The following is a 24,408-nucleotide window of genomic DNA, read 5'->3' as shown; positions in this document are numbered from 1 at the left end:
AATTTTTCTCCTAGTGCTACTTTCAGACATCAGGCTATTTGTGACTTCTTGTTGCCCTTGTGTCCCCCTCCAAACATTCCCTCACCTCTCTTACAAGGTTACTATGTACAGCTCCAGTCCCAATTCACATAAAGTTTTTAAAAACTGCTCCCCAATGTGACCTATTTTTAAACAGAAAGACTTTTTATCGGGAGTTGTTTCTAAAAGACATTGATGTCACATTAGGATCAAAGAACTGCTGCTAAAAATACTTATTCATATCCTAAAACTGACAGATTATTCACATGTACACTGAAATGTTTGATATCTTATTTTGACCTTTTTTAATTCTTTTAAGATGCAGGATTATAACAAGTTTTCCCTTCTGAAATGCCCTCTGGTTGGTCGTACAAGTCAGGTAGAAACACAGTGCCTGTTTCTGTCTCCAAGCATAACAGGACACTGATGAGGCTGAGCCGACTCTCCAAACTCTCCCAGGTACTGGATGAAGTCTACCCAGGGATTAGTGCTTTACCTGTCCTGACTAGATTTCTGCAAGCTTCTTGTCCACCTTTTGCATTACAACATGCCTATAGTTAGCCATGATTAAACAAGCAAGAGGAACATACCTTTAACCAGCACCATGGTGCCACTTGCTGAGAGGAGACGGGTATTTTTTACACGTTTTACCTCCTCAGCACAGACATAGTTATCACTGTCATTTTCATGTAGGTTGCGTAATCACTATTTGCTTCCCGTCCCTTGAATACTCCAAGCGATCAGCAAAGGCAGGTAAAATCCTTGTAGCATTCTGATTTGACACATACAGAACACTTTCAGGTTGCACACGAGTCTTGAGCAAGTAGATCCCTTTGTCTCCACGTGAGCTGTTCATCACATAATGCTGACAGACTGGCCTTGCTGAGGGCTGGCATAGAGCAGTGACTGCTTCAAAGCCCCACCAGTTTTAGCTAAAAACAAGAGATTAATGGCTATCACATAATTATCCCGGTGCATTTTAACTAGAGAGAAAATGCAGAGGTCACAGACAGAAAGAACAGACCACAGAAATTTAGATTAAAAGAATTTTTTAATACGCTACCTTTACACATGCCTTGAGAAGAAGAATATATTTTAGTACACCCTGGCATATTTTCTTGCCTCAGGATCTGAAAGTAGGACTTACCAACAGGTTTACCTGGTTGTAAAGGGTCTGTACCTACCTAAAAAATACATGTACTGATCCCTTCTAAGGAAATACAGCCTCATCAGCATGTCCTTGGACATGGATCATTGACTGCTTTCTCCAGTGAGATGAAGACATAAGAAGATCTGGAGAATATTGGTCTGGATCAACTCATACAGTGTGAGTCCCATCAATGTTGAAAATTATGTTCAAAAAAAGTAATTATTAATGGCTTGCTGTCCAGCTGGGAAGACATTCCACTGAGTTCCTCTGAGGACAGGTCTCGTTCCTTTTAAAATTATCATTAATGTGGGTGAGGGAATGAAGACAGAATGTATCATGGTTGTCAAAGGAAAGTGGCAAGCATTTTAGAGAAGAGGATCAGAATCAAAAAGAGAGATAAAGTAACTTATAAAATAATTTGAAGAAACAGTACACAATAAACAAGATGGAATTCATTTGAGAAAACAGAGCCAAGAACTTTGAAAAGAGAAGCCTAAGGAAGAACATGATAGTTCCTCATTGATATAAGTTACAATCGCTGATCCAGCAATCAGTTAGATTTCATGTGCCTTGGGGACAGGAAAGGAAGAAAACTCTAAGTTTTGGTAAAGATACTTCTCATCGGATGGTCTCATCAGAAGGATGGGTACATAGAGGAATAAGCTGCCAAAGAATAGTGGGGACTCAAACCCTCTTCTAATGCAAAAAAAATAAAGACAGAAGAATTGTTCCCCCAACCACAAAAATCTGCCAAAGGGAGCACTTGTGCCCATTCATCAACTATTAAGAACAGAAAAAAGCCTGTACCCACTCATGCCCAACTTGAAGACCCTGCCTAGCATCAGCTCCCAATAATTACCAATATGTCATTTAAGATGAAATAGTAAAAAAAAAAAAAAAAAAAAGAGATTTGCAAAAACTGCTATTAAAAAAAAAAGACTCATTACTCTGCTAGTTATTCATAAAGATTTCACAGTTTGTTTTGGAAAAAGAGCTCTAGGTCATCACCGTTTCCAAACTGCTGCAGTTACCTCTGACTAATAGGTGAAAACCTGTAGATAGAATTAAATCAGTCACAAATTGATGTTCTAGGGTGGATGGGTTTTTTTTGGTACTGTACTATCTAATGTTCTTTCTTCGATATTTTGGGGACCAGACCCACAATTTCCTTCAAATCTGTTCAACAGCTGAGCAGACATGGGTATGGTTCTGTCAGACTCTCTCCCACTGTGCTTGCTTCCAATTTTTGATTTAAAATACAGAGCTGTATTTAATAATTCATGACATAAAAGGTGGAATTGCAATACCTTTCCCCACTACTATGGTTCTCTTCCCATCCAGTACTTTGTGATGGTCATTGACTGTAACATACTCAATGCATAGGTAGATATTGGAGTCAGATTCCTGTACATTGTGCAAAGTTGTCCTGTAATTCCTTCCTTGCCTTGAACACTCGGTGTGACCAGCCAAATCAGGAGAGATATTTGGAGGATCTTCCTTGGAAAAATATATCCTATTGACTGTCTTTCTGCTACTTTTCAAGTGCATTCCCATGTGCTCTCCTAAACCACTGATTGAGCAAGTTATGCTGATGGAGTCTCCTTCCCAAACACTGATAACGTCTGTTGACTGTTCGTTTTCTCCACCTAAAGATAAGAAATGCAATTGAGATGGTAATACCAGAGTTTTTATTGATCTTTTAATATCAAAGTAGTTTTCAGAACCAACAACTCTGTCAACAGAATCGCTCTGTAAGACTGGACCTTAGTCTTGCTATGCTGTGTATGTCATCACTTAGCTGTCCTGAACCCTGTAGTGCCTTTCATGCCCATTGAACTGTTCAACTCAGCACCTTCCCAAAGCTTAAAAGGCCTTGGCAAAAAAGTGTCTTCCGTCACTCATGCAAAAAATTTAGTTTGCTCGGTTTAGATTCTCAGAATGATCCTATTAGTTTTCAAAATACAGGCTTCACTGAACTCAGCTTGACAGTTGGAGCTGTTCGAGGGTCTAAATCTGGAATTCAAAGGTAAGAAAAAAATGACAGAGAATGGAGGAAAAATACACCTTTTTTTTTTTTTTCTTTTTTAAAGAAAGGAGCATTTAGCAACACCAGGAAACTGGATAATAGAGCCTCTCGGGAAGACGACTGCAGAAGGTGTAACTCCAATCTATAGTAAGAAACAAAGGTGCCAAAACGTATAATGAGACATCTTTGAGTTCTCTAATTACCTCAGGATCAAAAGAAACTGAACAGTAAATATTTGTGTAATGAATAGCAAGAAACAGAGAGATCAAATGGGAAACGCCAAAAAGAAATTACACCAGAAGCAAGGGAAGAAAAATTAAATAAAGAGTACTGCATGTCTAGGACAAACACAGTTTAGAAAAGGTTGAATTGTTCAATGTTGAGAAGCAAATTAAGGATCCCTACATACTTAGGGCAATTTACTTTAATAAGGGAACCAACACAGAATTCAAACACAGAAAGTCTGGATTGTTGAAATATAGATACAGCACGTCACTCCACCCGACCAGACATGGGCATATTCCTCCTACAACACTTGGAGAAGGAATTAAGGCAACCCAGGAGTCACGAGCAATTAGCTTCCAAAGCAGCAGAGAAACGGGGTGATGGATAAGGCTGGAGAAATGCAGAGCACTCAGCCTTTACCATCAGGAAAGGAAAGCCCATCAACCTAAAAATCAGTACTTCCAAACTGACCCAGTTTAAACTTTTCTGCGACCTAAGACCTCACAAAGTTAACAACAAGCAGATGGAGCCCATCACTCATATTCTCCAAAGATCGAGGTAGAAGTTCAAGAATTAAATTATAGTTGCAGAAATCAGCATTGACTCCTAGATAACCACTAACTAAAGAATATTCTCACCAGTTTTAATGCATCTTCCTTTCAGACACATGGATTTATGGATAATATGTTTTTCTCAAGTCACTATCCTTTCCATTGTCACTGCTGATGGGGAAAAAAAGGAGTGACTGTTTGGAGACTTTTTTTTCCTCAGCTAGTTCCCCTCAGAGATTCAGACTCTTTTCCCTAAGTGTGCCTCCAGCTTGTAGTCTTAATGACCACAGAAACATTCAGCAGTGGATATTTCTGGTAAGGCTTTATTCCACCTTCAATAAAAATGCCCCTAGTAAATATAAATATTCATTTCTGTCAGTAGTGGGCTCCCCTGTCATCCTTAAAAATATAGATACAGTTGATCTGAAATTACTGGCAAAACAACTTCCACTCTTTCTACAGAGAGTATTGCTTTGTAGAAAAGTTCAGATCATAACAATTTTTCATTTTTTTTCCTAAAAGTTCTTTTGTAATTTCAGAGATTTTTTTTCCCCAAAGTTCCCCCTTATTTCACTGATAGTGAATCTGGCAGGAAGTTGTTTGAGAAAATAGACTAAAGTGGGAGGGGGATTGAACACAATGAAGTGAGAGAGAGGAAAGAAAACACCGAACTGGAGGAGCATCTACATCGTAGGTACCGGTCTGGGCAGGGAAGCACGGGAGGAGCAGCAGACAGAGATGCAGCTGGGAGACACGACATCCACAGCATTTTCAAAGGTCTCTTTAGTTGCTCTCTACAATCTGACTGATGAGTTAAAGACCTGAGGAAAGGGTTGATGCCCCAAGCTGGCCTGTTGCCTTTCAGCTACATCAGCTCTCTACTAAAAGAAGCCAGCAAGATGCTGCTTTTGCTTTTCTATTACAATGAATGTGACAGAGAGGCATATCTTGATGTTGACTTCACACTAAAACCGCCCCTGGCTTCCTGCTACTGAGCAACTCCCAGCCCTGAGAGCAGGAGTAGAAAGTTGTCTATGATAAGCACCCACCTTCCCTTTGAAGACAACTGAGATCAGAGACACTCACTCAAATTTGCCCTTCACAGCGCCCAAGTCAGGCAGTTGTCCTTCAGGTGTGGCCTCAGTGGAAATGTGGGTGCTGGGTACAATCAGTTCAGTCTGTCACTGTTCCCACAGGCTTAGATTGGTGGCTGCAAAAGCAAAAGCCTTGGCTTTGTAAGGAGCAAGGAGATGAGAGATGCTCCGTTACTTCAGGTAAACCTTCAATTATTATACCAGCCCTGCACACAAACCAGCAACTTTGATCTGCATCTTGGCAGTGACAACAGGAATAAATTCCCAAGCAACAGCACAGGATGTACCTCTCACGTGCCCCTGGCTTCACATTTAACAACCCTCTCTGTGTGTCTGCAGTGCACAAGAGCTGAAAACCACCAGCAAAGGGGAACCAGCTACAGCTCACATGTAGCTCCTGCTCCCTCCCCAAGAGGATGGAAAGCTCTTCTTGTGGGCACTGCTCTTCACGGGAATACAGAGGGGAAGGGGGTGTTCCCAAAGAATTTCTTGAATGCTTGAAAGTTCAGAAATTTCACCAATTATTGCAAAGGAAAGAGAGTTCAAGCCGGTTGTGAAATGAGCTTTCAATTAGCTGCACAAAGGCTCACTGCTGGATAGAAAAGCAGATGCCAGGAGACATCTCTTACTCCCTATCTTTGCTTTTGCCATATTTAAGAAATGAATCACGACAATAATACTGGATTGTGAGTTTGGGAATGATGGGAATAGTGATGCTTTGTCAAGGAGATTAACAGACCGAATAACATTATCATCAATACAGGGTTACCAAGGAATAGCCAGTTCTTAAGGAACTGTTTTATTGTCACTAGTATAGTAACACAAATTGAGAACTAAAATCAGTCAAAAGAAGTTGCAGCTACAAAATTATGGCATTTGGTGAGTTAGGCATCTTAGTATTGTTAGTCCTTTTTTTATTTCATCAGATGATCTTTATGGCATTTGGTGAGTTAGGTATCTTAGTACTGTTAGTCCTTTTTTTTATTTCGTCAAATGATCTTCCAACCCAAACCATTCCATAAGTCTGTGAATAAAAATATTTGCCTATCTATGCATATTGCAAAACACAAAGCACTTGCTGAGGACGAATCCTATAGACATCTCCAGAAAGCAGAGCACACAGCTGGAGACAATTCAGCAGGTTTAAGGCTGTGCTGCTGAGTCAGCCACACACCTTGTGATAGCTGCTGTCCTCAGCCAAGCACCGCCAGAGGATGGGAGATCCAGGGTGCTGCTCGTGCTGCTCATGAAGGCCTGGAGCTGGACAACTGTGGCAATCACAGTCCTCGGTGAACATGTGGATGTGGTGAAGGTGCATTTGTGAAAAAAAGACCATTTGTGAATATGGGACCATGAGGTCTTATGGAAATCAGCCTCTGTTGCTTCAGCTGGTTGCTGTACATCAGGACAGAGGAAGATGCTGCTGGTATAGAGGCCTTCTTATTTGTAGATGGTCTTCAAACATGGTTGAGGTTTTTTTCTTCTGAAGCTTGTCTGTGTTCCCTAAGAGCTGTAGAATTGAAAATATCTGTGAGGCCAAAAAGGGCACAGGTTGATTTCAGTGAGAATTGTAATCCATCTGCAGTGGGAAGTCCTCCAGGCACCTCCCCTGTCCCATCTGCTACTAGACCACCTCTTGCTCTGAAAGCTGAAAACACATCTAGTCCTTCACTGAATACCCTCCTGCCACTGTAGTGGCACTGTGATTTCATCACTGACTCTAATTAAACTCCCAAAAGGGAAATCTTAGAATAGAATCATAGAATCATTTAGGTTGGAAAAGACCTCCAAGATCATCGAGTCCAACCTTTAACATTCTAGAGACAATTTAACAGTAAAAGATCTGATGGAATGCTATGACAGTCTTAGGAAAACAACAGGGAAAAAGTACCAGCACTAGCAAGGATTTCTTTAGAGGAACTAAAACTAACAGACTTGGAAATTGTTTTTCCCAATTTACGTTTTACTGCAATTACTGATCAACTCACTGCTACCCATCTCAGACAGACCCACAGGCCTTGTGTTTCTCCACAAATCCCCACCAGGAATGGCAGGTGGGATGCTTTGCCATATGACAGCACAGTTGCATCCCAAGTCCTAGTCTGTATTGGAGCCCAACTATTTCTGGAGTAAGAGGTGGTTTAATATTAGCTCACTTGAAGAACACAGTGGTGTGTTGGGACGGAGGAGGGAAGAGCAGAGGGTAATACAGAGGAAGGCTGGTGTTTCCAGATTTTATTCACATGATTCTCTATTTACGCCACAGAGCCTATCCCAGCTATTTCCACCCATATTAGTTTGCAACACAAACTTCCCTCTTGGCCACATTTAGGAAAATATTTTCTCTTAAATTAAAGGTGGCTCTTTAGTGGGCAGAGCTGTGAGTGGGAACCATCCTCCTAAAGGACCTGTCAGCCTACACCTGGATGTCCATCAGTCTCCTGGGACATATGTCATCTGGGACATATCTCTGCAGGGGGACCTGCACAGTCTGGGATCACTCCAGGGAACTGGATCCCACAGATGGAAGGCTGAGCCCTGCCATTGCTTCCTCCTTGCTTCAGGAGGAAGCAGTGAGGAAATTTATTCTGTGCTTATTTTTCATAACAAACCCATCTAGACAACATAATGGAGATGAAATCCAGGAAGAACACCCTGTATGCTTGTCCCACTACCAGGTGTGGAACCCACAGGAAACCAACAATTTTTCAGACAGTACCTTGACTAATCCAATGCCAGCAATAGGAATACACAGAGACCATTCCTGCCCAAACCACAACGCGCAGCAGGAATGTGAGGGAGATCATGCCCTCATTCCTGGTGGGAAATTCAGGATTACCTGGAGAGTAGAAGAAAATAAAGAGAAGCCCAGTGAATCAAGCAGATATGCCAAGGTATGAGCCTGCCTCATAAGCACCACCCTGAGGAACTGAGCATGAGCAAAGTCCCCTACAACAGCTGATAAAGAGAGAGGGAACCTATGGATGAGAGAACAAATAGGCTCTGGTTCAGCATACCTTAATGAAGATACCTGTAACAATGCTGACTTCATCAACATTCAAAGCTAATTCTTGACTCCCCACCACAACAGATACCAATGAATGTTTTCCTCTTCCAAAAAACCCCAAACCAAGAGATGTGAGAGCCATCCTTAATGATGGCTTCAAAGGCCATTAAGGAAATCCACTTTGACTGGTTTTTAAAGACCTGTTTGTCTATCACCTAAGGAAGACAACAGGGATTTCCACCGTGAAAGAAATTTGAATATAAAAATAACTTTATGTGACTTAATATAGAGGCAAAACTCACTTATCCCTGACTGGTAAAGGGAATTCTTGGGAACTGGCTACATGCTCATCATGTACCACCTTCCCTCAGCATCCCTGTATCTATTGCGCCATGTAAAACTCTGTTCACATCAAGCTCTATTGGCAAAACACTTTAAAAGCAAAGGGAAAACAAACTTGTGGAGAGATTAACTTGGAATTTCCTCACCAAGGATGCCAGTTGTTGGTTTTCCAGTTTCTGCATCTGACATTTCAATGTGGCACTTCAGCATAGGATGGGACTCTCAGACATTTGTTTCTGCTTCACAGCAAATTTTATTCTCCTCAGGACTGATGCTACCTCTCCCATTTGCTGAGAAAGCTGAAAAATAAAAGAAGTTTTAATTATAAATACGGATCAAGATCTTCAATCAAGGGTTCAAAAGGTTGAAGAGGTTCATAGGTTAAACAAGCGGATCATGTAGCACAGAAAGGTGGAGATTGCCGTGACTGCTATGAGTTGGAGATGTTTCATTGCCCAGCTGTTCAAATCAACTAGTGACATTTAGATTTCCTCCTCACTAAAACTGATGAACTGTTCTGTGAACCAAACATGTTACGAGAAGGCAAAGAAAGTCTCACATGTAATTAAGAATATAAAAACATGTGTAAAAAGTTTAACATTACCTTGATGCAATTAAAAACCATTTTAATAACAATTAGGACACTATTTTGCAGCTCCCTTTTACCCACAGGAACCAAAGAGGGGGAACAAGCAAGACCAGCAGCTGTGTAGATCTCAGAGACCCCGGAGCGCATCTCCCACTGACCCTGCATCCCACTTAGTCCTCTTCCAAGAGAATCTTGAGAACTCTGTCCTGTCTACACATCCCAGGCTCAGCACCTCCACCTGTTACCCTCTAAGGGACACAGGCACCCATGGCTACAGCAACTTCCAGTTTTCACTAGGGAGGTTTTAGTGTCACCCAAACTTTTCACAGTAGTAACAGCATGTAGATATATTGGTGAGCATAAAACAGGAGAGTAAAAGTCAATTTGTACTGACAGAAGCAGGTGGGATTCATACATTACAAAGTGACACAGAATTTGACCATGAGAATTCATGTTAAAAAAAAAAGGAGAAAAAAAAAGCCTGTATAAATCAGAATAATATGTGTTTATGTGAAACCCTACTAGTGTAGTTTTAAGCAGTGTTAGACTCAAGAGAATTTTATTTATTTTTCTGAATTATTTGACTTTTTTTAGCAGAAGAACCTCATTTGGTCAAGTTAGTTTACTCATGAATATCACTGTCTGCACAAGTGTATAACAGTTCACTTTCATAACCAGAAATATGTTTCCCATCTGTTGATAACCAGGCTCCCAGCAGAGCATACCTGCAGAATTCAGGATGTCACACAAGTATCTCGCTCCCACCGTTTTAAGGCAGATGATGTCAGAAATTCCTTCAGGAAAAGTATTTGCTTGCTGAAAGCACATAAGGATGTGTTTTTCCTTGGTCACCAACTCAATTTTCCATTTGAAAACACCTCATTTTCTATTTCAGCAATTTTTACAAATCTTTCACAACTGCCTGTTTCACATAAGCTCATTGCACAGTCTTTACGGTAGTCGACTGTCACATTTGTTTTGCCAGAGGAAGAGTCATGTGTCCTCTCAGCTGGGTGACCACTGGCCATGGCAATATCTAAAGGAGAAAACAAAGAAAAAGTATTTTCTACCAGGTTACTCCCCATATGTTTAGTGTTACAGAATGGGATGAGTTTGGGTGAACAGGTCTGGTCATGGCTTCAGAGATATTGTCTGCCAAGGGGCAAATTTTACACAGCACTGGGGCCAGTCCACCAGATAATTTGCGGGCAGAAATAGGATATAATTTCCCTACTGCTGCAACTGTTTAAAACTAGGAAGTTGGCAGCTTGGGAAATTAGTTGAAAGGCTTTTCTCTTGCTGAGCTCAGATGAATCATCTCTTCTTGTTTCCTTTCCTTCCCAAGGCCTTGGCACAATCCTATCAGGTGTCCCTCCAACAGAGTGCCAGATCCCAAGACCAGTGAAGTTCACAGCTGCCAGACTGGAAACACTGGGTGCAGTGTGCAGGTTTACTCATCCAGACTCTCCCGGGGAAAACCCAGTCCTTCAGGAGAGGACTTGCCTCATCTGACATCAGACAGACCCAAAGAGTCATCCCTCCCAAAACAGGGCATTGGGACAGGTCAAACAAACCCACCTTCACCTTAGTTTCTTTTCTCACCCTAGAGCTTTTGTGGTTTTAGCTTTAACTGGGCACAGCTGAGCTTTCTAATAACAGCTAAAAGCTTTTTAGCTACTGATGTGCAGGGAAAGGCACTGAGGTCATACAAGGAGACTCACTTGGACAGGGAGCTGCAACAGCCAGGAGCAGGAAACACAACCCCATGAGGTGGGGAGAGTCCATCTCACTGCCCTGGGTGCTCAGTTACAGCGGTGCTGGATGTTCTCTGAGATCCTCTGTGGTCCCAGGTCAGGCTCACCAGGCTCCTCCCTTAGTCTTCTTCCTGTTGGGACATTAAATGCAGTGTTCAGCATCCATTATCTCTTATTATCTTTCTCCAGACAAAAAGAAATCAGCTGCCAGGCCAAGTGCTGTAAGGCTGCTCCTGGCCAAGACATCTGGAATGGAAGGAATGGAAGGCAAAGGAACACTCGTGCTGCTCAGCTGTCACTACAATGGTTTTTGCAAGCGCCAGACTCACACCCCTTTCCACCTCTGGCTCAATCACAGCAGTAGGAGACACGTGGTCCTTCTGCAGGGAAAGAGCAATCCCTCCTGAGCCTGTTGGCCAGGAGGCTCCATGTCCAGGTCCTCCAGGCTCCTCAAAGCAGTGCCCTGCACACATCCCTCAGCAGTACATGCAACAAATAACAACCTGCCTCACTGTCGCTTCCAAAACACACCAAAAAATTAGATAAGAAAGATATCTTGTGCTGAATGAGTGTTTCACTTGACGTAAGATGAAATATTTATTGTCAAATTGAACTCTGTTTTTAGTTTAGAAGTCTGACGGGAAATATCAGTTCAAATCAAATGAACAAACAAACGAAAACTTGGTATTTCTTTCCAAAAAATTTCCTGGCTTTAGTCAGAAGTTCATTCTCAGTCGTTTCAATGAAACTGTCATGACTTTGTGAAATATGTTTTAATAAAATACAAGTTTCACTTTCCAAATAAGAAAAAAGAAAATTGAAAAAATTTAAAACCTTCTTTATCATCCTGGCTCTGGAAAACAGAACCTGCTTTGCTCTTGGGAGCTTTTCATTAGAAGCTTTCATTAAACAACTCTTTTGCTGTCACCACCTGAGAAGTACCTTGAGGAAATTTCCAAATTAATTATGCATTAATTCCTAATTATGCAGTAATTCTTCATCAGAACTTAATAAATGCTTGTCTCTCATGGTCTGTGCTAATCTAGAGCTGCTAAGAGTTCCACCCCAAAACCGGATGATACAGGAGAAACAAAACCCTCAAGGCAAGCCCATTCCAGCTGCCAACAGGCACAGGAACCAGCTGCAAAAGTTCCCCTGGAATAAAACCCGGGACACCTCTGCAGTGCCTCAGGCTACTGACATCCACACATAGGATGTAAACCCAGGAAATGCTGGACCGAGCCGCCGTCCTGGCACTGCTCCACACGCACCTTCCGAGGCGAGATCCGTCCACTTCCACTGCACACCACACGAGGGACCAGTGATTCCACTTTACACACAGAGCTCCTGCTCCCCTCTACAGAGGATTTCCTCTTGCCCCACCAAGGATTAACAACAACCTTTTCTCATCCTCTTCCTATACATCCAAAAATGGATCCTATCTTTTCTTCTTTTCCAAAAGCAGGTCATTCAGTACCATCTCACACGTTACTTTATCCTGTCTCCTGCTGTGCAAAGCACCAGGTAACAATGCCTGTACCCTCCTCCCTTAAGGGACAGCAGAGCACCAAGGGACTGTCATCAACCTTAAAATCACAGAATCATTAGGTTGGAAAAGACCCTTAAGATCATCGAGTCCAATTGTTATCCCAGCACCGCCAAATCCACCACTAGATCATGTCCCTAAGTGCCACATCTACATGTCTTTTAAGTCCCTCCAGAGTATTTATACCCCAGAGGATGTTCACCTCACAGAACAGCTGCAGCACATCTGGCAGAATTATTTGCCCAGAGGTTAAGGTTTGTTTTTTCCCAAGTAGTTGTCAGCCTGAGGTCTGTATCTTCTATCCTCAGTCATTTTGTCTTCTCTTTAGAGGTCTTTTTGCCCCTTCCCTTGTTCTGCTCAAGAGATGTCTCCTTTCCTCTGCTCTCTGGTGAAATTCCTCCCCACTTCCCACTCTCCCAAAAGCCACCTCCTGCCATCAGTTTTAAACTTACTTCAACAATAAATCACTCAAATCTAAAATGAAACATGCTCTTTGAATAGAAAATATTTTTCATCAATTTTTTGGCCTGCTTCCTTTTCTTTTCCAAGTATTACTAACTTTCCCTTTTCAGAGCTACTGAAGTTGTCTGCAGAGCTGTAACAGAGTAAAGCCAGACCCTAAAAGAGATCACCTGCAAGCAGTAGATGAGTAAAGCAACAAGCAGGAGGATCTAGGCTTCCTTCAGTTAACAGCAGGCACTCACACCCAGCTGACCAGCTCTTCCCCAGGTCAGACCTGACCCATTAGCCTGAGGCCCCAGTATTTGCCAAGAAAGAAAGTCACTCAGCAGTGTCCTCTCTCAAAGTTAAGAGTTAACTGACCTGAACAGTTAAGAGACCTGAAATACTCTCACCCATTTGTTGTGCTTGTTCCTACTCCAGCACAAGTTAAATAGCTCACTGCCCTTCCAGTCTGTGTTTTCAGGCTTTCTGACTTCTGCCCAAGGTGACCAGAGCAGAGCTGTGGTGGGGGGTCACCCCAATCCCAGCCACGGGGGCTGGCAGAGCGGGGGTGCTGCCCCAGGGTTTGGATGTGCTTCCCTCTCCAGCCAACCATTAAGCACAGTCATGGACCCACAAAACCCAGTGCTGTTCTCCAGCTGTAAACAATGCAATACGTTTTCTAAAAGATTTATTTGGTGCCCTAAAGATCCCACGGAGAATGTTTAAGTTTTGATCAGTTTGGGGAAAATAATACTACTGAAGGAAGTAAGGCTGCAACAGAATAAGCCCCAAAGAACTTCAGAAGATCCTACAGATTTTATTTTCTACTCTAAGTTCTTTCACAAAAAAGGAGCAGTATTTACAGAAGAGATAATTTTTCTATCACTTTCTGTACCAGTTTCACTCTTTGATCTCCTGAATACCACTCTCAACAAGCCTTTACAGGAAAAAATAAAAACAAAAAAATGAAATCATGGGAAGGGATGAAACAGCTCTTTCCTGAATGAGCCTATGACTGCAGTTTGTTTCTACAGCTCCAACAAGGCAGTGCAGAGAAAGCAATCAGCGGGACATTGTGGCTGAGCTGAGAAATCTCTGCAAAAATCCTGAATGTAAAGCACACTTTGGCTTTCCACCAACTGCTCTGAAAAGAAATTCCACAGTAACCATTAGAAAACATTACTAATTTTTTTTATGCTTGCAGCACATTAGGAAGAGTAGAATGAATGAACTTTTCCACTGATTTAACTTCTTTTATTTCAAAACCTTTGTCCTTATTTACTAATGCTCTGTGTTTTGGTTCTGTTTTGTTTCATTCTGGACCCAGAGCCACCAGGCTGGGGTTTTTGTTGCTTGATGAAGCTGTTGGGTTTCTGCACTCACACAATCAGTGTGAATTCAGTGTAGAGCTGCATGAAAGTTGCCAGCCAGGGCTACAGAAGTGGAGTTATTTAGTAAGAAAGATCACGAGCACCAGTAACACACATTCTTCCTTATGGAGAAAATGTGCAGCACACTAAACACTTCCCTCCTGCCACAGTCATTTTAGTGCCCACTTCTAAATGTCTACTTAAAAACCAGGAAGCAGGAATTTGTAAGAGAATAGACTGACTGTAAGACAGGACCTCTTAAAGAAGAAGACAGTGTGAGTATCTCAAAAGCTGCTTTGTCTGAGGAAGCTTTTGTGCCTCTTCCATTCCCTTCTCTGCGTGCCTGAGCAGTTCTTTCCAACTCTCAATCATTCAGCTCCTGTTCCAGAGCCCTGAACAGGACATGCAGAAGCCACTTGGATCCCAGAGAAACAGGCACACTACAGGCTCCTCCTTCTTTATAATGCAACTAGATTTCATAATGGATTTTCACTTTTACTTTTGGACTGAGGTCAGCAGTATCACTGAGCAATGCAACAAGGCAAGTCCAAACTGCTGTGTGGGATTCTGCAGTTGGAAAGCAGGGAAAAAAACCACACCTCATAAAAAACTTTCCAGGAACCTGCTTGTGGTTAAACCTGGGCAGAAACCTTGTCCCTCTGGGCATTGCAACAGCAATGTAAAAGACTGGATTTGAGATCTGCTCCTAAGTCTGGCACTCCTTTGGCACTGCAGGGGGTCCCAGAGCAGGAGAATCTGAGGTGCTGAGCTTGGTTTGTTCCCTGGCAGGGATCAGTGCTGAAGGATACCCTGCTAGAACACACACCAGGGCAGCAGCAGCACTTCTGCTGTTTGACTGAAGTTGCGTCCATCACATAACTTGACACAAGCCACTGGGACCAGAGGGAGGGCAGAGGTAAACCAAAGGAACCCCTAAGGAGCAATTCCATGATAAACTCAGCTGACTCCGGCACCACAGGACAGGGGGAGGAAAATTTCAGTGCCCATAAGCACAGGGGACAGATGAGGGTAAAATCTGCTGCTTTCTTATCTCTGTTTTGGGTGGGGTTTTTTAGGGTGGCAAGGAGGCAAGTCAAGCTATCCAAGTTGATTTTAACCATCAGCAAAGCAGTACAAGGTTACAGCCGGGAAAGTGACCTGGAGAGTGGTTGACCCTCTCCTTTCCCTTCTTCCCTATAAGCCCAGGTAGATCCACAGAGCCATAAGCTCTTTTCCTTGACTTGACCATTGTCCTTGGCACCCATAACAAGCTTTTCTCCTCCCTCAGCATTGTCCTGCAGTTCACAGTTGCCCTGTGCAAGGTGTCCCGCAGCCAGTCACAAGCAGCACTCCCAGGCTTGGGCTGCCATAAACTTTATCTGGATCTAAAAATAGCAATGTTTCCTCCAAGTACACAGTCCATCCTTTCACCAAGATACTTTTTCACTACACTTTGTCCCTGTTGTAATAAATAAGAAATGGTAAAATTTACTCGTCAAAATATATATTGTACTTTTCATATATTATAGCTGATGCTTTGTTGGGACTGGGGAGTTGTAAGCTGCGGAATAGTTAACTGCTGTGTTACTATTATAAGTTGATTATCCTGCAACTGGCAGTTCCCTAGTTGGCAAGATGAAGTATTCTGCTTTGCTGAGCACATATACTATATCCTGTTTTTCTAAAAATATTGTCTTAGTGTACTCATTAGAAAAGGAAGAAGAGAACAAGGATCAGGGAGTCAAGGACAAAGATGAAGAGCCAAAGAGAACATCTGGATACCATTCCCATACCCAGCTCCAAGGACATTAGGGCTAATTAAAACTACTGATGGAAAGTCCCTGGCAATTAAAATGGGCCTACAACAGAACCAACCAGAACAAAACCCGCAAACTAAGCCCAATGAAGAGCTAACAAGTGACTATGGGAGGGGAGTTGAAAAAAGTATAAAAGTTACTGTTTGTCTCTATTGAGCTTGCGGGCTGTTGGAAGAGCAGGGGTCTCTCCAGGCTGCCCAGCGCGCTGATTTGCTTATTTGCACTTTATATAAATCTTATAATAAATTTTGCTGCTATATTTTGATTTGGTTTATTTACCTATAACACTATTTTCATCACATGACCCACAGACCAAAAGGTCCAAACGTTTGCAAACTCTGCTCCAAGAAGAAACCAGTGCTCCTGGAAGGATTAAAGTGCTTGGTCTATCCTAAGCACTGCAGCACCTGGTCCCTTGTCGTGGAAGAGATGGAGGCTGAGCCTGGGCAGACACAATTTCAGGGGTTTATTTAGCAGATATCATACAGAAGTGCTCATTTTCAATTTAATCACAGTGCTGCAAAACTACAGTGCCCCTCCAGTGAATTTGGCTGTTTTGGTTTGCTCTTACAGTTCTAGTCCAAGGCAGTAGCTTCAGTGTTAGAAAATGCTCCAATGCAGGGACATTTGTCTACCATTACACTTTCCTGTTCCAGGCCCAGGACATTAAACTTGAGACATTCCCTTAAAAAGAAACCCAAACCACACCACCACCACTAAACCCAAACAAGCCAACAAAAAAACCCACAGCAAAACTCCTTGTTTCCCTTAGCTTGTGCCCTTCCTGCCCTGGCCTGGAAGGGTCACCTCCAGCATAGAATCATAGAATCATAGAATCCATTGGGTTGGAAAAGACCTCCAAGATCATCGAGTCCAACCCTTGGTCCAAATCCAGTCCATTTACTAGATCATGGCACTCAGTGCCACGTCCAATCTGCGTTTAAAAATCTCCAGGGATGGTGAATCCACCACCTCTCTGGGCAGCCCATTCCAATGCCTGATCACTCTCTCTGTAAAGAATTTTCTCCTGATATCCAACTTGCATGTAAACAAGGCTTCCACATCTCTGGAGGAGAAGTTAAAGACTGACATCAGTTCCAGGGATAAAGCATGAGGTAAATGAAGCCACTCTCACAGTAGGTCCCAGTGCAGGTCTGCAATTTTTTTCCTTACAGTCTTCCCCCTGGCTCTTGGGCACAGTCTTTAACAGTGACTTCACAGTGAACTTACGATCAAAAAAACCCAACTGTGTGCCAATCACAAATGGCCCTGAATGCTAATTCACAGATTCTGAAAGTGACCCCTGGCAGCAAAGGTCTCACTGGCTGCTGCTGGCTGGGCTGAGTTGCTCAGCCAGGACTGGCTTAACATGTTTTAACATCTGATCCAAATTATCACAAGAAAACAAGCTGTAGCTAAGGAATGTAGCAGCAAAAATGTACATTGTGGTATTTGGAGCTCCAGAGGATTGCTTGGTTTGAGGAATTGCTTACAGGACTAAACCCTTCACTCAAATTCAGCCCAGCTAAACAGCAGCTGTATTACAGTCCTAGTGCAAGCTGTCAGCACAAAAGATATCAATATTCTGAGAATCTGACCCAAAACTTTGATTTTTCTTTCGTCTTAATCATTTTTCACAGGAAGAGTTAGTTTCCAAGCAGAGAATTTGGTCATACCCAGCCACATGAGCTGTTTCAGATTAGCCTCTTCCTCAGCCCCCCAGCATTGAGTTCCCCTGGCACTGTATTCAAGTGATTTTTCCATTTTCAGTGTTCCCTGTGAGTGATAATTCCTCAAATGCCTGCTTTCTGCAAGCATAAAGCAGAAGTCCAGGGGAAACATCTGCTGCCTAATCTAGAATTTCCAGGAACAGACAAAGAACTTTAGTACCTAAAAACTCCTTTCAGAAGTTTATTTTACCTTGTACAGATAGAGCTTGCACTACATCCTTTGATGGTAAATTAAGTATGTGTTAAATAGAAAAAAATATGAGCTATTTATGCCTTCAGCAAGGATTTTCCCCTTCTTCTACTTACCAAGAAATATGCTTGAGGAATTTATTTATTCATCAACTAAATTTTGTTTATATTGCAATAGTCCTAGAAACTCTACTCCTGAACGAGGCTTCATTTTGACTTTCAAGAGCGAAAACCTCCAACATGGACTTTCTCCTATAGCCAAGGAATCTTACTTTGATCCACCCTGATAGCACAAAACCCCTTTCATTGAATACAGAAATACCCAGAATAATAACATTAACCAGAAACTCAACGTGAGAAATGAACCAGAAGACATGAGATGAAAATCAAATGCTGTGATCACAGAAGAACCTAGAGGTTTTTTTCAGTATATGCATGACTACAAGAAGTGGTTTGGGTTTCTATTCCTTTCTGCTTCAAGCAACTGTTACCTTTTTTTTTTTATATGTCTTATTTCATGTTCCAGGAAATTGAAAGCAATAGGGTAGTCTCAGCATTAACAGTCCATGTCCCATTATACCTTTGGTCTCAGTATGTTTTGTCACTGGTTTTGGTTTCAAAGCCTCACTTATCTACAACAGCTCTGTTTTCACATTTGGGAGGTATTCCCCTGCTAATCTGGTACACCAAGAAAATAGACCACGAAGTAATTTATGGTTGAAAGATAAACATTATAAGTATAGCGACTTATGACAACCATTGTATTGTCATAAAATGATCTTTATTGCCAAGTAATTCACCAGTCAGGCCAAAATCAAAACAGGATCCAAAGCCTTCTGTGAAACTAAAACAAGTTCTCAGAACTATTCTTGCTTAATATCAAAACTAGCTGTTACACTTTTTCCTTTAATAATAGTAGACAACTATCATAAAAGAGAAACTGCAATTTAAATCCAGAATGTGATGCCCATTTTCTTTGATTACTCCTTGAAAAAAACACCGTGGTGACCTTAACAAATCTTTGTTTCTCCATTGCTAAACATGACATAAGGAAATCTTTTTTTTCCTGAAACATCAGCTGTCTGAGACCATAAGACAAAGCACATAAAGTTACACAGGTTTTGGTTTCCAAATCTCATGTACCTGCAATACCACCACTTTCATGTTCGTGAGGGACTCCCTGGCTAATCTGTTATTTATGTCAATAAATAACAATAGTGCATGACGTAATTAATGGCTGTGATATGATAAGGAGAACCATAAGTTTTTATGACAATGAACGCAGTGACAACAGTGACCTTTATTGCCAAGCAGTTCACTGGTTAAACATCCACATAGCACCAGACAGCTGCTCATACAAGGAAAGGTAGAACTTTTCTCAGGCACAGATCTACAAGATTCACCAGATGCAGTTCCCTAAAGTTTCCATATCACCATAGGAGAAATTTGGTTGCTCAGTTCAGGGATGCAGCTTCTGTATTAGAGAAATGCTCCAATGTCAGGACATTTGGCTACCATTACACTGTTTGAGGCTCAGGGCATTAAAGACCTATTACATGGTTAAGACTCCATGTAATAATCACACATCCAAAGTTGAATTAACATCACTCCTTGGTACATTCTTATATCTACTTCCTCCCTGCCTACCCTGAGCTTTAGTCCAGGTTACCACCTTCTCTCTAACCGAGTGCTTTGGCTCAGGCTTTTCTAGCTTCTACCCCATTCGCCTCCCTTCAGGTCAAAAATCAGCAGAGCATGTCCCAAAGGTAGTTGGAGGAAATTGCGCCTTCTGCAAGTGGATGCTGGAAGATTACAAATATTTTAGGGCAGCCAGCAGCATCCCATTGATAGGCCAAGCACATGGCCTCTTCTTCCAGCTCCCTCTGGCCAGGGATCCCCACTGCATGGCAGATATGGTACCCAGGGTTTCTGACTGACAGATAAATGTCTACCCCTTGTCTAAGGTTTCCTTTAAGGTAACATCTTGGTATATGATCCTCACATACCTACCTTAGTGGTGACGTAAATTTATACATTTTAAGTGTTAATGGATTATTTTCCTTCTCCTCCCCCTAAGAAAGCCTTGGTTTGACATCTTAAAAGCCCCAGTGGCATATTGAGATATACAGTGGGCTGTAAAACACCTGCTCAGGTGAAAAACTGATTTTGTATTAAATACTTTGACTGGCAGCCCTCTGACTTCATTATAACAACTAAAATCATACACCGTGTCTTGCATTAGTTAATCATCTGTAGATTTTTAAAACTAGATCCTCTGAGCAGCCTGTCAATGGAGACACACAGCTTCCTTCAAAAACACCTTAAAGAAATTTGATATTTCCCTGACCATCTTGTCCTAAAACACAGGTATATTTAGAGGGGGCCTAATGCCCTTTGGGATAAGCTACACCTGCTTGCAGATTTGCCCCACAGCCAGCAAGTCCACAAGGAGTGCCCTGGAGTCCCAAGCAGCCATCCTGCTCCTTCACAGTGCATTCAGATGGACTCACAGACAGACAGACAGCCTACTGTAGTGGTTTGAACTTTGTTTTCCCCCAGAGGCTGAGAAAAGTAGTAGACCCCAAGGGGTGGAAACCCCTGAAGTTTTGAAGTTCTGCCCAATGGGCGCTCCTGCAGAAATGTAAACATATCACAACCAGACCGGAAGAGAAGAGTTGTAGCTTGGGATTGTTGTAGGAGAGGTGGCCATGTTGTGAGCCACGAGAAAGGGGCTCTAAGCCCCTCGGGCCCTCTGGGGCCTCCCAGCCCCTGGCTGGGGGCTGCAGGGACCTGGAACAGCATAAAGCTGGGCTAGGTGCCTGTAGTTATGCCGGGAGACGTTTTTCTCCATGGGCACAGACAGCAGCCGGGACTGACCAGAGAAACGGTGGCAGAGAGCCAGAGAGATAAGACCTGAACTGAAGAAGCAGCAGAAACAACATGCAGCACCTGAGAGAAGACTCCTGGAAAGGGAGGAGAAGAAGAGAGCAGCAGAGAGACAGAGTTTGGGGTAAGAGACTGTACCAGATCCCCCAAAACTCCCTTGGAGACCCTCTTGGAGAAGAGGGACATGGACTCCTATTTTAGAGGAGCCTTGGAGTATGCAGCACCAGAGAGAGAGGAGCTGAGAAGCTCAGAGCGTCCCGGAGCTGGACCAGGACGGCCAGATGGAATGCAGGGGGAGTTGACCTTGGCTCCCCCCCCTTGCACTGCTGCCACGGTGGCAGCCTGAGAGGCAGTGGCACAAAGGCCCTGCAAGAAGGAGCTTGAGTCTCCTGCAAAAGATACCAGACCGTCACGGAGACCCCCCTATGTCTTCGTGATATGACGTGGTGATACGACCTTGTCTGGGGTTACGAAGCCCACGGAAGACCCCTCGGTTGAGGCGATGGGGCCGAGGGAATTTGATATCTCCCTCGTTGAGTGCTGGAAGAAAGCCAGTAATCAGCTGCTGCATGTGGAGAAGACAGAAAGAAACCTGCTGCCTCAGAAGATGCTGCTGCTGCTTAAGAACTGGAAGGGATCTGTCCTTCTTTCCCTCCTGGACTTTTATTTGGAGGGGAGAGGAGACCTGATCCACTGTAAATACTATATGTCATGGTAGAGATAGTTGCAATCGTGTGTATAATGTGATATGGTATTTATTTGTACAGTCATTGTAATATATTCCCTTTCCCCTACTTTGAGTCTGGTGTGTTTTGTCTGGAAAAAACCCATCTCACATTAGGTTGAGATGTGGGAGGGGGGATGGAGCTAGGGAATTGGATTTTGGGACTATCTCAAACCATGACACCTACCCATCAGCACAGCAGCCAAGCTCACGGCCGTCAGGCCCTGCACCTTGCCCTAGAGATGGAAATCACAATCCACAGTCCAAGGCTGGGGCTGAACCGACACTGTGACAGGCAGCAGATGACATGGGACTGCTGATAACGGGGTACCAGGCACCTCTGGGGGCTACAGCCCAACCCACAGCAGCTCTGACTCCCTGGGGCAAGGAGCTCTAGAAAATCCCACTGAATCTTCTCTTCCTCTCCCCTCACTCAGATTATTTTTCTTCTCAGTGTTTGCTTTTTGCTGCAACATGAGCACTCAGCTAACCTGCAAGTTTGCTTTCGAGTTCAGGACCACAGTGGAGATTTATGGGCTGGGTTGTTGCCACATCATCCGAGTATGGGGACAGGAGCTCTTCCCTCCTGCCCAGCACCAGCTGTGAGTTTGATGCAGAAGTTGTGTCTTGGCTCTCCCAACTCACCCCTCATCAACCTGGAGGCTGCACCTCTGCCCGCCCAGTTCTATGATTCTTCCCACACCCAGCCTTGTTCCTGCTCACCATGTGACTTCCAGGAGTCTGCTTGCTCTGCCAAGAAGAAAATTTAATCTCTCTGCTTCCTCTTGTAGCCTACGACAGCCGACAGCCAACAGTCTAATTTGAGCATATCTTGAAAAAGTCACTGCTGAGGAACATTTGCAACCAGCCTCACCCTCCTTCCCCTATTTATTGTATTCTGAACTGCATAGACAAGGTTTAGTTAAGTGCACCTGTCGTTCTCTTTGCTTTACCACTGTCTCCTGACCAGATGTGATCCATGCAGCCACAATAAAGCTGAATGTCAGATAAGTAACACAGGACTGATTTAAACCCAAGTGTATTGCTGCCAAACAAAAGCAGCCTAGAGGTCATTTTTCATTGTCTGGGCAAGTCAGGCTCACACATTTGGAACCAAAACTGAAAGCACTTACAGCCTGAGACAAGCAGTCTGTGGGAGTAAGAGACTCTCGTTAAGCATTGAGCAAATTATTTCAGTCCTCCGAAACAGAGGCTTATACAGTGTCAGACAGGATGGGGCACAGGAGGAGGCAGCTCCTAATGACTGATGCCCCAACTTCAGGTTTATTTGTTCTTAGAATCCCATCACCTGGAATCCATAGGAGACTGGATCTCACCAAAAGATTCACAGGTCTGAGAAAACAAGGGTGCAATCCTTCCAGCCTCAGCACAACAAGGATTAATTCACCTTCTGCCAGCTAAATTTACTGTTTGTTTGCACATCGTTCCCCTGCCAGTGGCCAAGCTGCCTGCAGTAGAAGGATGGGATTTTCCTTTTGCAAGAGGAGATGCTCAAGTAGAGCAAAAGCAACTGTAGGCTGTCAACCTTTCCCCATCTGTCTTTTATCAAACAATGAACACGTCTTTGAAGATGAACTGCAGCAACAGCTCTGCTGTACTCCAGGCTTGGCAACAACAGCCCTGGCCACATGTTTTTGGTTTTGTTCCCTTCCACCAGTACGGAGGGTGGAAAAATAAAGCTACAATTTCCCTTGGGAACATTTATTGGACAGTCATGGCTTGGCAGCCTGGAAAATTCATACACTCAAAATATAAAACATACATCCATAAGCAAACATCCAACATGTGAGAAGCCCGCAAGCCTAAAAGCCAAGACCACCAAAGGGCACATTCTAGCTCCTAGGTGGTCACGCAATGTGAACTGGAGCAACCTGCCCTTCCCATATTCCAGTTTACCCTCTGTTAAAGCGCAGACCCCTCTTGGCTCCAGAGGAGAGCCTGAGAAAGTTGCCACCAAGATAGTTACTAAGTGCTACAACCTGCTTCTAGGTGTATGTGCCTGACAAATACTCCACTGCCTACTCAGTCACCTTCTTTCTAGAAGCCAAGCAATTTGTTCACATTTATGTTTCCACCTATAGAATGCAGATTCCATGGGTTTGGACATTTCTGTCTCAAAACTAAATTGATGGAACTGCAAAGCAAGACTACTGAGGCAGACACAAACAGCTGAGTTATTGCTCTAAAGGGAAGAGCACAACTGCATATTTGAAAGACAATGACCTACCTGACGTATTCCTTGGTATCTCAGAGCAGGTCATGTGCCTTCTGAGGAGTTTAAATCCAGGTATTACCCAGAGAATAACAAAATCCCAAGGGCAAAAAACATTTTAGGAAAAACCTTTGCCAGATACGCTTCTAGGTCTGGTGGCTAATACACAGGACTTTCCCTCGAACAAGGCATGACTTCTGGATTCACCAACTCTGACCAGGGATTAAGATTTGCCCATTGCAGTACAGCCATTTTTCTGGGGGGAATGGGGTTCAAGAGGGACTGTTGCCTGCCCTAAGAGATCTCTCCAGAGGTCCCTAGAGAAAACACCTGTTCCTCAACCTCCATTAGCAAAAGCCATGTGGGGACATGTCCTTCAGAGTTCTTATATGACTCAGAGTTTGCATCTGACTCTACTGCTCTTAACTGGGCGATTTATAAGAACAGGGTTTGTTTGTAATGTGAATGTCATTCCCAGAGGAATGACAGACTGGGGATTTTGTGCTTCTTATCTAATCGCATCTCACACCAGAGCCCAGTGACCCAAGGAACCCTCCCACTTCTCTAAGATTTAATTACTTCTTCTGGCAAGAAATTAAGAAACAGTTGATCTTTCACTTTGCACGTATATGTTCCAAAGGATAAATACACATGGTTTCATACTACAGACATCTGACCTCTTGACACCATTGGGCCTGTTTTGTGCTTCCCTA

At 43.2% G+C, this 24,408-nt stretch overlaps 2 protein-coding genes and 3 long non-coding RNA genes across 8 annotated transcripts in view; 2 read left to right on the top strand and 3 right to left on the bottom strand.

Moving 5' to 3' along the window:
* The window catches only part of LOC135405248 (zinc finger protein 271-like), a 774,083-nt gene that overhangs the window by 270,034 nt on the left and 479,641 nt on the right, over positions 1-24,408 (top strand). The window lies entirely within an intron of this gene.
* The window catches only part of LOC135405670 (uncharacterized), a 215,206-nt gene that overhangs the window by 138,737 nt on the left and 52,061 nt on the right, over positions 1-24,408 (bottom strand). The gene's annotated exons all lie outside the window — the stretch shown is intronic.
* Positions 1-24,408, bottom strand: part of LOC135405395 (zinc finger protein 239-like) — a 669,637-nt gene that overhangs the window by 611,296 nt on the left and 33,933 nt on the right. The gene's annotated exons all lie outside the window — the stretch shown is intronic.
* Positions 5,643-6,589, top strand: LOC135405688 (uncharacterized). The gene is made up of 2 exons (XR_010425946.1): positions 5,643-5,969; positions 6,037-6,589. It is a non-coding gene; the product is annotated as an uncharacterized LOC135405688 (long non-coding RNA).
* Positions 5,843-19,314, bottom strand: LOC135405622 (uncharacterized). 3 transcript variants are annotated; one of them, XR_010425865.1, is made up of 6 exons: positions 19,151-19,314; positions 10,724-10,887; positions 9,728-10,038; positions 8,545-8,712; positions 7,784-7,903; positions 5,843-6,574 (listed from the first exon to the last, which is right to left on the bottom strand). It is a non-coding gene; the product is annotated as an uncharacterized LOC135405622 (long non-coding RNA). The 3 variants fall into 3 exon arrangements; XR_010425866.1 differs by lacking the exon at positions 19,151-19,314 and having other exon boundaries at positions 8,560-8,712; positions 10,724-11,054; XR_010425863.1 differs by lacking the exon at positions 19,151-19,314 and having other exon boundaries at positions 10,724-11,050.

This window comes from Pseudopipra pipra, chromosome W (genome assembly GCF_036250125.1).
Source record: "Pseudopipra pipra isolate bDixPip1 chromosome W, bDixPip1.hap1, whole genome shotgun sequence".
In the NCBI taxonomy this organism is placed as follows: domain Eukaryota; kingdom Metazoa; phylum Chordata; class Aves; order Passeriformes; family Pipridae; genus Pseudopipra; species Pseudopipra pipra.
The sequence above is the reverse complement of the archived record's forward strand: the minus strand, read 5'-3'. Positions and strand labels throughout refer to the sequence as shown.